The 13,908-nt window shown below is 41.2% G+C and overlaps 1 pseudogene; it reads left to right on the top strand.

The window, feature by feature from the left end:
* Positions 1–220: 220 nt before the first annotated feature.
* LOC118003252 lies at positions 221–1,620 on the top strand (annotated as a pseudogene).
* Positions 1,621–13,908: the final 12,288 nt, after the last annotated feature.

Genomic DNA, 13,908 nt, shown 5'->3' on the forward strand with positions numbered 1-13,908 from the left:
AGAACCCCCTGCTCATATCATCCACATTTTACAAATGAAAAATGAAGTAATGTACAAGACTGCACAACTGATAGGTGGTAGAGTTTTGATTTGAACCTAGAGCTTGTATGTTTAAGAAAATTGCACTGGCTCTTACATTTAAAAAACTAAAAAGCCCCCACATAGAAGCAGCTTCTTGTGTCCTTCTTGAACCTCTTTCAGGTTCAGCCTACTCGCCTCCACTCTAGCCTCCACCATGTCCATCAGGGTGACCCAGAAGTCCTACAAGGTGTCCACCTGCAGCCCCCGGGGCCTTCAGTAGCCACATGTACGCAGGTGCACCCAGCGCTCACATCAGCTCTTCAGCCTTCTCCTGTGTGACCTGAGCACCAGCGTGAGTATGGTCTGGAGCCACAGTGTTGCCGAGGGTATGAGGGGCATCACTGTTAGCTCAGTGAACCAGAGCCTGCTGAGTCCCCTTAAGCTGGAGGTGGACCCCAGCATCGAGGCTGTGCACCCCCAGGAGAAGGAGCAGTTGGAAACCCTCGACAAGTTCGCCTCCTTCATTAAGGTGTGGCACCTGGATCAGCTGAACAAAATTCTGGAGACCAAGTGGAGCCTCGCGCAGCAGCAGGAAACAGCTCGGAGCAACAAGGACAACATGTTCAAGAGCTATGACAACCACCTTTGGTGGCAGCTGGACACCCTGGGCCAGGAGAAGCTGAAGCTGGAGGTGGAACTTGGCAACATGCAGGGACTGGTGGAGGATTCAAGAAAAAGTAGGAGGAGGAGATCAAACAGCATGCAGACATGGAGCATAAATGTGTCCTAATCAAGCAGGATGTGGACAACACTTACATGAACAAGGTAGAGCTGGAGTCCCACCTTGAGGGGCTGACTGACAAGATCAGCTTCTTAAGGCAGCTGTATGAAGAGAAGACAGTGAGCTGCAGGCCCAGATCTCAGACGCGTTTGTGTCTGCTCCATGGATCTGGACAGCATCATTGCCCAGGTCAAGGTCCAGGACAAGGACATCACCAACCACAGCCAGGCTGAGGCCTACACCATGTACCAGATCAAGTACGAGGAGCTGCAAATATTGACTGGGAAGCACAGGGATGACCGCTGTCACACGAAGATGGAGATTTCTGAGATGAACCAGAACATGAGCCAACTCCAGGTTGAGATGGAGGGCCTCAAAGGCCAGAGGGCTTCCCTGGAGGCCGCCACCAATGATGCAGAGCAGTGTGGGGAGCTAACTGTTAATTAAGGACGCCAATGCCAAGCTGGCTGAGCTGGAGGCTGCCCTGCAGTGAGCCAAGCAGGACCTGGTATGGCAGCTGCATGAGTAACAGGAGTCCATGAATGTCAAGCTGGCCCTGAACATCGAGATCACCACCTCCTGCAAGCTGCTGGAGGGCGAGGACAGCCAGCTGGAGTCTGTGAGGCAGAAGATGACTACTCATGTGGGCTGAGCTCAGCCTACAGGGCCCTCATGAGCCCTGCCCTCAGCTACAGCCTTAGCTCCTTCCAGTCCAGCTTCAGCTGTGGGAGGTCTCCAGTTCCTTCAGCCAAGTCAGCTCCTCCAAGACCATGGTTGTGAAGCTGGTGTGCAAGTCATCTGATGTCCGGTCCAAGTGAACAGCCACTGTGATCCCTTCCAGCCTCCCTGCTCCTGAGGCTGCCACAGAGCCTTTGGGGGAAGGAGTTATGGAGGTTGCATCAGGAACAAGACACACACCTGAGGCTCAGCCTCAGCCCTCAGCCTACCCTTGGGGGTGTCTACTGCCTTGGGTACCCCCTCTTGCCCATGCTCTGCCAACCCCTCCACCTCAAAATTTTAAAATAAATAAATAAGTAAAATAAAAAACTAAAAAGCAGAAACACACAAACAGGAAACCTACTTAAAGAACAACCTAGGATCACAATGTTTAACATCAAGTTTCATTGGCTAGACCCCTCCAAATATATCCTAAATCCAACAACCTCTCACCTCCACTGCCTCTCACTGGGACATCGCAATCAGGGACCTCAGTGGCTCGCACTTCACAGTGTGCTCTTGGGATCAGCAGTATGGGCATCACCCGGGAACTGGTTAGAAATGCAGATTCTCCACCCACTCCACCAACCGAGATCTAATTACTCAGAAACTCTGCGGGGTGGGAGTGGTAAGCTGTGGTTCTCTTTACTAGACAGTTATGGGGAGAGAAGTAGAGAATGCTCAGTCTTTAATGTATCTTGTCTTCTCATACACTTAGCTATGAAGTTAATGAAACTTTCCTATGGAAAAGGTACCACTGAGTAATTATTTCTTTTTAATGATAGCGAGTACACATACAAACAACAGACTTTTCACTTAAAATGCAGTAAGCTTTGATCTTGCTCTTCTTAGCAATATCTACTAGTCTATACCAGGAATTCCATGCCGCATGGGGGGTTTTTTGCTTAAGGTTATAAAGGTAAAATTGGGAAACAGCAGGGCTTCTGGAGTATGGCAGAAAAGCCAAATTGCAATCTCCTAAAATATGAATATTGGCAGCACATGTCAACTTTAAAAGGAACTGGTCATTGGCACAGAGCACAGAAATAATCAATAGCACTTCCCTGGAGTAAGTCCCCAATGTTAAGTTTATAGTCTTTGACCATTTTTCCTCAACCTAGGATCTGAGAGTAGCTGGGGTTAGGCAGATATATTCTCAAAAGATCTGCAATAACTTATCCCTTTAAAGAAGGCCTGTAGGAGGTTACCAGGGGCTGGGAGGAAGGTGGGGGGAATAGAAAGTTATTATTTAATGGGTTCAGAGTTTCTCTTCGGGATGATGAAAAAGTTCTGGAAATAGTGATGATGGTTATATACCATTGTGACTGCACTTAATGCCACTTTAAAATGGCTGAAAATGTAATATTTATGTTATGTATATTTTACCACAATTAAAAAAAAAAAAAAACAGGTCTGTAGGGACTTCCATTTCCAGTAATATGACACATTAGCTATCCTGAAAAACTTCCTAGGACAAAAATGCATAAAATATTAGAAAAGTATTTTAAATATTTCGTAAATGCATGGTTGAAGTAGTGGAAAGTAAGGGAAATCCTCAAAGGTTTTATTTTTTTTAAGATTTTTTATTTATTTATTTGAGACAGAGAGAGAGAGAGCACAAACAGGGGCAGCAGCAGTAGGAGAGGGAGAAGCAGGGTCCCCACTGAGCAGGGAGCCCACGGATGACACAGGGCTTGATTCCAGGACCCTGAGATCATGACCTGAGCCGAAGGCAGACGCTCAACCGACTGAGACACCCAGGCACCTTCAACGGTTCTAAAAAAATTCAGGATGAGGAAACATGAATTCAGAGAGGGGAGTAATCTCTAAAACTGATGTCATCTGCTGACCTTAGCTATTTTAATGTGCCCTCAGTAGGGACAGAAGATGTGGAAACCGGACCCTCAGTGAGTGAACTAGAACAGACCAAACATCCCCAGAGATTAAAGAAGAAACTCGCCCTTCCTGGCCTTGGCTATAGATGGAAGAGGGAAAAAAAAGTCTCCCATGGAATTTTCTGATTACAAACTAGCCTCCAACAGCTTTGGAGCCTATAAGTGTTGATAATTCCTACTGCTCCTAGATGAGGCTTCTTTTCAAACACCATCTTTTTTTAAAATGTGAAAAAAAATCATAATAGATAAATTTTTCAGGTAGAACTCACCTAATTCATTCACCTGTTCTTCATATGACATATTTTCCAGACCACTTAACCCCCTAACAGTCTTTCTTTGGGTACTTTCTGGTTTGTTCCAGGATCCTCTCGAGGAATGATGACCACAGTGGGAAATAATAACATAGATTTGGCTCAACCTGTACAGAGTAGAATAGGACTATTACTGCTGGTGATTGGTGTGATACTTACCTACTACTTGATAACAAATAACACCAAAACTGAGTGTCTTGAAGTAACATTTCTGATCTCACCATTTCTGTGGGTCGGAAATCTGGGCCTAGCTTAGCTGGGTCCTCTGGCTCAGGGTCTCTCACAAGGTGGCAGTCAAGTTGTCAGCTGGGCCGCAGTCGTTTCAAGGTTCAGTCGGGGAAGGATCTGCTGCCAACCCTGCTCGTGAGGTTGTGGACAGTATTCAGTTCTTCAGGCTGTTGGTCTGAAGGCCTCAGTTCCTCACTAGCTATTGGCCGGAGGCTGCCCTCAGTTCCTTGCCTCTCAACAGGACAGCTTATAACATACTAACTTGTCTCATCAGAGTGAGCAAGTGAGAAGAGCCAGAAAGAGAGAGAGAGAGAGAATAAGGAAGATAGAAGTCACAGTATTTTGTAACCTAATCATGGAAGTCACACCCCATCATTTTGTCAGTATTGTATTTGTTAGAAGCACATCACTAGGTCTAGCCCACATACAAAGGGAGGGGATCACACAAGGCATGATTACCAAGAGGCAATGATCATTGGGAGCCATTTCAGAAGCAGCCTACCACAACTGGACACCACACCTCTAATCCATCTAATTGGGACCTAAAAAATTAATGATTTGGATTTAAGTGACCCCTCAGGTTAGTGGGGCCCTAAGGTACTTAGCAAAAGTAAATGTTACTCCTCTCAGGAGGAACTTACCTTAAGCTCAGGCATTAATTACTTCCACCAGATAGAATTCCAACAAACATGAGTTTGCAATAAAAAAGGAAAAAAACACACATTACCATGAGCAGTAATTAGCAGAAACAAAGGATCAGAACAGCTGACATTACAGATACTGGAATCATCGAATACACAATATATAATGAGCATGTTTAATATGTAGAATTGAGAATATGACTAAGGAACGAGAGAAAGTAAAAAAAAAAATAGCAAATCAGATTTGAAACAAAACCGAATATAATTTCTAGAAATTAAAAATAAAATAATTAAAATTGGAAAATCAATACACCATTCAGAACAGCAAATTAAACACAGCCAAAGTAAGAAATAATGAACTGAAACATGGATTTCAAGAAACTACCCAGAATGCAGCATGATAAAGACATGGAAAATATTAAAGAGAGGGAAAAAAACAGGGCGGATAAAGAACCTATTACATTTAATCAGACTTTCAAAATGAGGGGGGAAAAAACAAGGGAAAAAGAACAGTCAAAGTGAGAATGGCTAAGAATTTGCCATGTTTGATGAAGATGACAAATCCTAAAATTCAACAAGCTAAATAGTGCTGGATACCTACCTAGCTTTCAGCTCCACATTCATCCTTCTATCCCCAGCAAGGTAGCACTGGGGTTGGGTGTTTGCAAAATGCTGTCCCAGGCTCCGTTAGCAGGTGGCTTCCTCCTGGATTCCACCAATAAGAGGCACTGGTACTTAATCATAAGTAGAAAGAGGGTAATAGTAGAAGTTCTGCTCTCACACTTGCTCTCTTAATTTTTCTCCTTCTGGCCACAAGCCCTTAGCCACAACATTTCCTCCAACCATCCAGCCCAACCATTCCTGGGATGGTGGCCCCCTCCCCCACCCTCCAAGGTTCTGGTAGCATAACCTCCTCCCTTTGGTGCCTTGAGCCCTAGGGATATGCTAGCTACTTTATGCTTTCCAGTCTCCCAGCTACCTCGCCTTTGTTCCTCTTTCAACCTTCCAATATATGTGTAGCTAATTCCCTTATAAAATCCTCTCTGCTTTGAAGTACCTAGCATTGTTGTCATTTTCCTGCCTGCACCCTGACCCATGTGCCAACAAATTCCAAGCAAGTTGTATGGAACCAGAAAAGACCCCACATAGCCAGAGGAATGTTGAAAAAGAAAAGCAAAGCCGGCGGCATCACAATTCCGGACTTCCAGCTCTATTACAAAGCTGTCATCATCAAGACAGCATGGTACTGGCACAAAAACAGACACATAGATCAATGGAACAGAATAGAGAGCCCAGAAATGGACCCTCAACTCTATGGTCAACTCATCTTCGACAAAGCAGGAAAGAATGTCCAATGGAAAAGACAGTCTCTTCAACAAATGGTGTTGGGAAAATTGGATAGCCACATGCAGAAGAATGAAACTGGACCATTTCCTTACACCACACACAAAAATAGACTCCAAATGGTTGAAAGACCTCAATGTGAGACAGGAGTCCATCAACATCCTAAAGGAGAACACAGGCAGCAACCTCTTTGACCTCAGCCGAAGCAACTTCTTCCTAGAAACATCACCAAAGGCAAGAGAAGCAAGGGCAAAAATGAACTATTGGGACTTCATCAAGATAAAAAGCTTTTGCAAAGCAAAGGAAACAGTCAACAAAACCAAAAGACAACCGACAGAATGGGAGAAGATATTTGCAAATGACATATCAGATAAAGGGCTAGTATCCAAAATCTATAAAGAACTCATCAAACTCAACACCCAAAGAACAAAGAATCCAATCAAGAAATGGGCAGAAGACATAAACAAACATTTTTCCAAAGAAGACATCCAAATGGCCAACAGACACATGAAAAAGTGCTCAATATCACTCGGCATCAGGGAAATCCAAATCAAAACCTCAATGAGATACCACCTCACACCAGTCAGAATGGCTAAAATTAACAAGTCAGGAAACGACAGATGTTGGCGGGGATGCGGAGAAAGGGGAACCCTCCTACACTGTTGGTGGGAATGCAAGCTGGTGCAGCCACTCTGGAAAACTGTATGGAGGTTCCTCAAAAAGTTGAAAATAGAGCTACCATATGATCCAGCAATTGCACTACTGGGTATTTACCCCAAAGATACAAAAGTAGGGATCCGAAGGGGTACGTGCACCCCGATATTTATAGCAGCAATGTCCACAATAGCCAAACTGTGGAAAGAGCCAAGATGTCCATCGACAGATGAATGGCTAAAGAAGATGTGGTATATATATATACAATGGAATATTATGCAGCCATCAAAAGGAATGAGATCTTGCCATTTGCAATGATGTGGATGGAACTGGAGGGTATTATGTTGAGTGAAATAAGTCAAACAGAGAAAGACATGTATCATATGATCTCACTGATATGAGGAATTCTTAATCGCAGGAAACAAACTGAGGGTTGCTGGAGTGGGGGGTGGGCTGGGAGGGATGGGGTGACTGGGTGATAGACACTGGGGAGGGTATGTGCTCTGGTAAGCGCTGTGAATTGTGCAAGACTGTTAAATCTCAGATCTGTACCTCTGAAACAAATAATGCAATATATGTTAAGAAAAAAAAAAGAAGAAGAAGAAGGTAGCAGGAGGGGAAGAATGAAGCGGGGGAAATCGGAGGGGTAGACGAACCATGAGAGACGATGGACTCTGAAAAACAAACAGGGTTCTAGAGGGGAGGGGGGTGGGAGGATGGGTTAGCCTGGTGGTGGGTATTGAGGAGGGCACATTCTGCATGGAGCACTGGGTGTTATGCACAAACAATGAATCATGGAACACTTCATCTAAAATTAATGATGTAATGTATGGGGATTAACATAAGAATAAAAAAAATAAAATAAATAAAAAAAATAAAAAGAAATGTACATCTAAACACGCCAAAGAGGAACACCAAAAAGAAGACAGATTACCTAAAACAAGAGACAGTTAAACTGACAACAGACTTCTCGACAGCAACAATAGAAGCCAGAAAATAAGTAACATTCTCAAAATGCTAAGTGAAAACAACTTTCAACCTAGAATTATATGCCCTATGAAACTATCTAAAATAAGAGGGAAATCAAGATATTTTCAGACAAGCAGTAAAGGATTACTTTCAGAGCCTGCTGAATTAAATAACAGTGATGCAATGAAGTTTTGTTTAAACCTTGGAACTTGGCACTTGGGATTTTGTTTCCCCCCTGAGCCTTGTCTTTGGAAGTCCAAATGGCTGAAGCAGAACAAAATATACCACCCCAGAATATGCCTCTTTGGCATATTGATTATTTTAAACTAGTTTGGTGTTTTGTTTTGTTTTGTTTTTTAAGAAACAGCAGACAAAGGGAAAGCTTTGAAAACTGAATACAAGTTACCCTTTGTAAGAAAGAAACATTTACAAGGCAAATCTCCATTTGTAGGGGTGTCTCCCTCTGTACCAGAAGGAGGAGGATGACTCTTAATCTCTAGAAACTCTTATCAGTGCAGAAGGCAACAACTTAAATCTGCTTAACAACCTTACCCTTGTTTACTGTGCTTGTCCTGGTCACCTCCCAAAAGTAGCTCCCCCCACTAATATCGTTTGTTTCTAGCTGAAGATATTTAAGGTGGTGGCTTGGGCTATTTCAAGGAGTTACTCAGTTTTCCTGGATCTCTCCCCTGTATATAGGAAGTGTACATGTTATTAAGCTTCTGTTTGCTTTTCTCCTGTTAATCTTTTATTATGGGGGGGGGGTCTCAGCCAAGAAACTCAAAGGGTAGAAGGAAAATTATTTTTCCTCCCCTATATGGCCAAATGCCTACTTCAACATCATTTCTGGAATCTCTGAAAACTTGCACAACCAGTGATCATATGACAGAGGAGATATCATCATATATAATTAGTGAAACAATGTCAATAATATGAATAAGGTGTATCACTTGAATGTACTGAAAATATTTTAATATTCACTTTCAAACATACACGCAGAGTCTAAAATAACTTGAGGTAAAAACATTTTTATGTGCTTTCTAAGTTTAAATCCATCACTTGATTAACAAATGTATACCCATTACTGAAGAGTAAAATGCTGTGATAATTATAATTTTTAAAACTATTAAGCTTGGGGCGCCTGGGTGGCTCAGATGGTTAAGCCTCTGCCTTCGGCTCAGGTCACGATCCCAGGGTCCTGGGATCGAGTCCCGCATCGGGCTCCCTGCTCAGCGGGGAGCCTGCTTCTCCCTCTGCCGCTGCCTCTCTATCTCTCTCTCTGACTCTCATGAATAAATAAAACATTAAAAAAAAAAAGAATAAAACTATTAAGCTTATGTAGAGAAACAATTAAGAATCTGCATTGCTTGGCTTTTGCTAGGTTATGCTGTAGCAACAAACTCTAAAATAAAAACTGTATTTAATTTTTTCTTCTTCACTTTCACTTAGGTTATAAGCCTTACAAGAAAAAATCTCACTAAGGAATTCTTCACATCTTGCAAGGGTAAATTAATGGCAGAATGTCAGTTTGTCATGTCAAAATTTCACAAGCAGGAAAAATTCCAAAGTCCTGTTCAATAGCATCCTTGATAAATCATCTTCAATTTATACATTAAAAAATATAAAGTATAAGAAGAATAAAAGAGGGCGCCTGGGTGGCTCAGATGGTTAAGCGTCTGCCTTCGGCTCAGGTCATGATCCCAGGGTCCTGGGATCGAGTCCCACATCGGGCTCCCTGCTCAGCGGGTAGCCTGCTTCTCCCTCTGCCTCTCTCTCTCTCTCTCTCTCTCTCTCTGTCTCTTATGAATAAATAAATAAAATCTTAAAAAAAAGAATAAAAGAAAGTGCTAAAGCAAAATGAGGTCTCAAAACCACATTTTATTCCCACTTAGCAAATTTCAAAATAATAGACTTCTTGAGAAGGCTTTAAGAAGAGAATTCCTTATAGTTCTATGCCTAGGGAAGCTAAAAGTTAAAGAAAATCTTATCGACAATATTACTATAGACCATAGGTCAGCACACTTTTTCTTTTAAGGGCCGGATAACATTTTAGGCATTGGCAGCCATTAGGTCTCTGTCACAACTACTCAGCTCTGTTTTGGTGCAAAGGTAGATAATAATGCAAACAGAGGAGCATAGCTGTGTTCCAACAGAACATCATTTACACAACAGGCAGAGGGCTAGATCTGACCCTCAGGCCATAATTTGACATCTCCTACCAGATACTATGAAGTATTTTCAATATTTGAAAATGAAGGATTTTTTTTTTTTTGTATTTGCTGGAGCTATAAATGCTAGTTTTAAATTCCTTCTAAAAAATGTGTCATCAGAAAATTTCTTGAATAGTGTCCTGCTGTATATAGAAAGGCTACAATATTGTTAAATGTGCTACTTTACGGAGGACATCAGACATTTGCATATGTAGAAACAACTACAGGTCATATTTAAGTCAGATGAAATGGTAGATTAATAATGAATTCCACTCTGTTTCTGTTCAGAGATTGCTGTGCTCTCACACAGCTATGAACATCATGCATTCTGACTGAAGAACTACTTACAGGATGGAAAATCAGTTGTAAAATGTGTCACTATTATTAATAATAAAACAAACATGGTAAAGGCTAAGAGTGATTTAGGAATCATAAGTATACAGTGTTTTGTTCACTTCAGTACTCTAATCAAAAAGCCATTATCACTGTCTGTAAGCAGAAGGATAGTGGGCCACTTCATCATACTTCAAAGACAAAAGCACATGATGTCCAAAGATTTTGGAATTGCCTTGTCATATATTTAACAAGATGTTTAAACAATTTAAAAGCCATCTTGAACAAAACCAAAATAATATGCTTTTTAGATTAAAACAATACATCTTATTACAACTGCTTGCAGAGCAAGTACTTTGCTTGCTGAAACCTGATGAAGAAGTAACCAAACTGATACTTTCAGAGTACAAGTTTTTCTTACATGATAGCTGCTAAAAAGATTCACTTCTCCCACCAGAAAGATGAAGACACTCATGTACACGAAATGAAACTGAAACACAGATGGAAAAACCTAGATGACTAGTTTCTTGAAAGCCAATTATATTGCTCGATTAGCACATTTTTAGAAGCAAGGTTTATAAGGACAAACATTATTCACATGACTGTAAAACAGCAATTGCAGGCAAAATGTCTATATATATTAGGAATGAAACGATAAGTGAAGACATCACTTTCAGAAGAGATTCAGAAAATATTTTCTTCAACTGGCACGAGAAACTTCCATTTATGGGACTGTTTCCACCAAACTGAACCATCTTCAGCAACCATACCGACTGGGATTTAAAATGGAAAGGAGTCTTTACCTTAGCCGGTTCCTAGTAAACAGAAAGGAAAGGCTTAGTAATTATGTGGCAGCACCAACACTAGCAGTATCCCATAATGACAGCATTAACCAAACATTTTGTGTCACTACACCCTCCATAGGTGAGAGTGAATGGCTATTTATGTGGTAGATAACACTACTGTGTATTTCCAAGTGTTCTTCCCTCCTTCCACGTGATGACACTCCCTCTGCCCTTTATGTTAAGTACAATTATTTGACTACTTTTGGCTAATGAAACATGAGTGGAAGTAACATGTGCACATATGGGCCATAGCATATGGCCCATTCACTGCCTGTGGTACATACTCTAGTCTTCTCTTTCTCTGCCACACTAAACTCTGAACCTCATTTTGAAATGTGAGCATGATAAAATGGTGGAGTCTCCATCAGCATGCGAACCCATCAATGGATACATAGCACAAACAAAAAATAATTCTTTGCTGTTTTTAGCCCTTAAGATTTTTTTTTAAGATTTTTTTATTTATTGGGGTGCCTGGGTGGCTCAGTCCGTTAAGTGTTTGCCTTCAGCCCAAGTCATGGTCCCAGGGTCCTGGGATTGAGTCCCACATTAGGCCCCCTGCTCAGTGGGGAGTCGGCTCCTCCCTCTCCCTCTGTCCCTCTCCCCCTGCTCATGCTCTCTTTTTCTCCCTCTCAAATAAATAAAAGCTTTTTAAAAAACTATTTTTTATTTATTTATTTGAGAGTGAGAGCTCAAGAGCAGGGGGAGGAGCAGAGGGAGAGGGACAAGCAGATTCCACACTGAGTATGGAGCCCAATGTGGGGCTTGATGCAGGGCTCAATCCCAGGACTCCAAGACCATGACCTGAGCTGAAACCAAGACTCAGACGCTTAACCGACTGAGCCAGGCTCCCCTAGACCCTGGGATTTTAGAATTTGTTATCCAGGCATAACCTAGTTTTTCCTGACTGGTATAATTTAGTGTCATAAATGTAGAGTATAATGACCCCAGAAGCAAACTATCAGCTTACACTGATAAGAAATAAATATTCCTGGGATGCCTGGGTGGCTCACTTGGTTAAGCATCTGCCTTCAGCTGAGGTCATGATCCCAAGGTCCTGGGATCGAGTCCCACATCGGGCTCCCTGCTCAGTGGGGAGTCTGCTTCTCCCTCTCCCTCTGCAGCTCCCCTGGCTTGTGCTCTCTCTGTCAAATAAATAAATAAAATCTTAAAAAAAAAGAAAGAAATATTCCTGCATAAAACATCAGACTTTAAAAATCTGAATACTAATATTTTTCATAATAAATTTGTAATATTTTAAATTAATATCTAATGTTATATCTCATGTTGATTCTGGCATCTCAAAAGTTTATTATATGATGTTGATATTCTGCTTCAGCCAAATATTGATTTTTAATAATGAGGCTATTTTGCATTCAGCCAAAATATATATCTGGTGCCCCCTCTAAAAATAATAAATTAAAATTGTATGAATAATTTCATAATAATAGAGGCTATGTGTCCTCTATTTAAAAGTTACCGGACATGGGTGCCTGGCTGGCTCAGCCAATAGAACATGCGATCTTGGGGTTGTGAGTTCAAGCCCCATGTTGGGTGTAAAGCTTCAATCAATCAATCAATCAATAAAATAATTACCTGACAGAAACGTGAAACAACTTGTAAATTAGGTCACAAATTTGTTTTAAGGAAATATACTTTGATCTTCTGGAATTCAGGAATTTTTTGCTGCCATCTTGCATCTTCTATCTTATCTCTTCTGCTGCTACCAGCTGGCTTCCACTACTGATAAGTTCCAGAAACCAGCAGGATTCAGTTTAGTGTTTTGTTTTGACTGCTGGGTCCCTGATGGGAACACCAAGTCAGCTGAATAAGTAAATTTTTAGGTTGGGAACAGAAAAACACAATCAACTCATTTCCTACATATTTTGGGTAATCAGATAGCCACACAGTAGCTGGTACTTATCCCAGCAAGGGGTCCAGACAAGGCTTCAGGCTAACAAAAAAGATCTTAAGTTCATATTCTCTTCCCCCTGGGGAAAAACAATGTTAAAAACTGCAGTCATTATGTAAGAGTGAACAAAGGTCAGTTCAAACACAATAGCCTACCAACAGTCTCAGTGCAGTTTTAAGCTTTAATAACTTCAGAAGTACAAATTCTACAAACTTAAAACATCCTTTGAAAGTAAAAATACCATGGCACCTGGGCAGCTCAGTTGGTTAAGTGTCTGCCTTTGGCTCTGGTCATGATCCCAGGGTCCTGGGATTGAGCACAGATTGAGCCCCGGCTCGGGCTCGCGGGTCATTGGCTTCATCAGGGAACCTGCTTCTTCCTCTCCCCCCTGCTTGTGCACTCTCTCCCTCTCTCTCTCTCAGATGAATAAAATCTTTAAAAAAAAAAAAAAAAAAAGTAAAAATACCTAAATTTCTTTCATGCTTAGTCTTGGGAATTTTTGAACAGTAAATGTATTTCAATTTTTTGTTTCAATGTTTATCTTCAGTTGAGAGACAAACACTTGAAATTTAAAATTATTCAAAATTCATAAAATGAAATAAGTATAAAAGAAATTTAAATAAACTTTCAAGTGATGGCTTTTATAAGTTTGTAGCAATTATACTTCTGAAATTATCAAAACCTAAAAGTGCACTAAGACTATTGGGGCACCTGTACATGGAAAACTGTGGGGCCACAGAGTGCTTGAATATAAACTTTTATAATTTACACCCAGCTACATCCAAAATAAGTTGAAATATTTTGTAGCAACATATATGCGCACATGTATGCAAGGAGATGTAAAACTGAGTCTTAAGGTCTCTTGAAGCTAGAAGGACATGGTACTAAATTATTAAATCTTTAGGAAAAGGATGGGAGAATGAGGCAAATTAATACCAATATTTGTAATACAGGCTTTCTAGTATTATACTATCATTTTTACTTCAGAGGTCGTTGAGGGTCCATTTTTATTAGGGATACTTGTTCTTAAAATAGTATTGTGTTCTCCAT

This window comes from Mirounga leonina, unplaced genomic scaffold (assembly GCF_011800145.1).
Source record: "Mirounga leonina isolate KUSES-001 unplaced genomic scaffold, KU_Mleo_1.0 Mir_101595, whole genome shotgun sequence".
Taxonomy (NCBI): Eukaryota; Metazoa; Chordata; class Mammalia; order Carnivora; family Phocidae; genus Mirounga; species Mirounga leonina.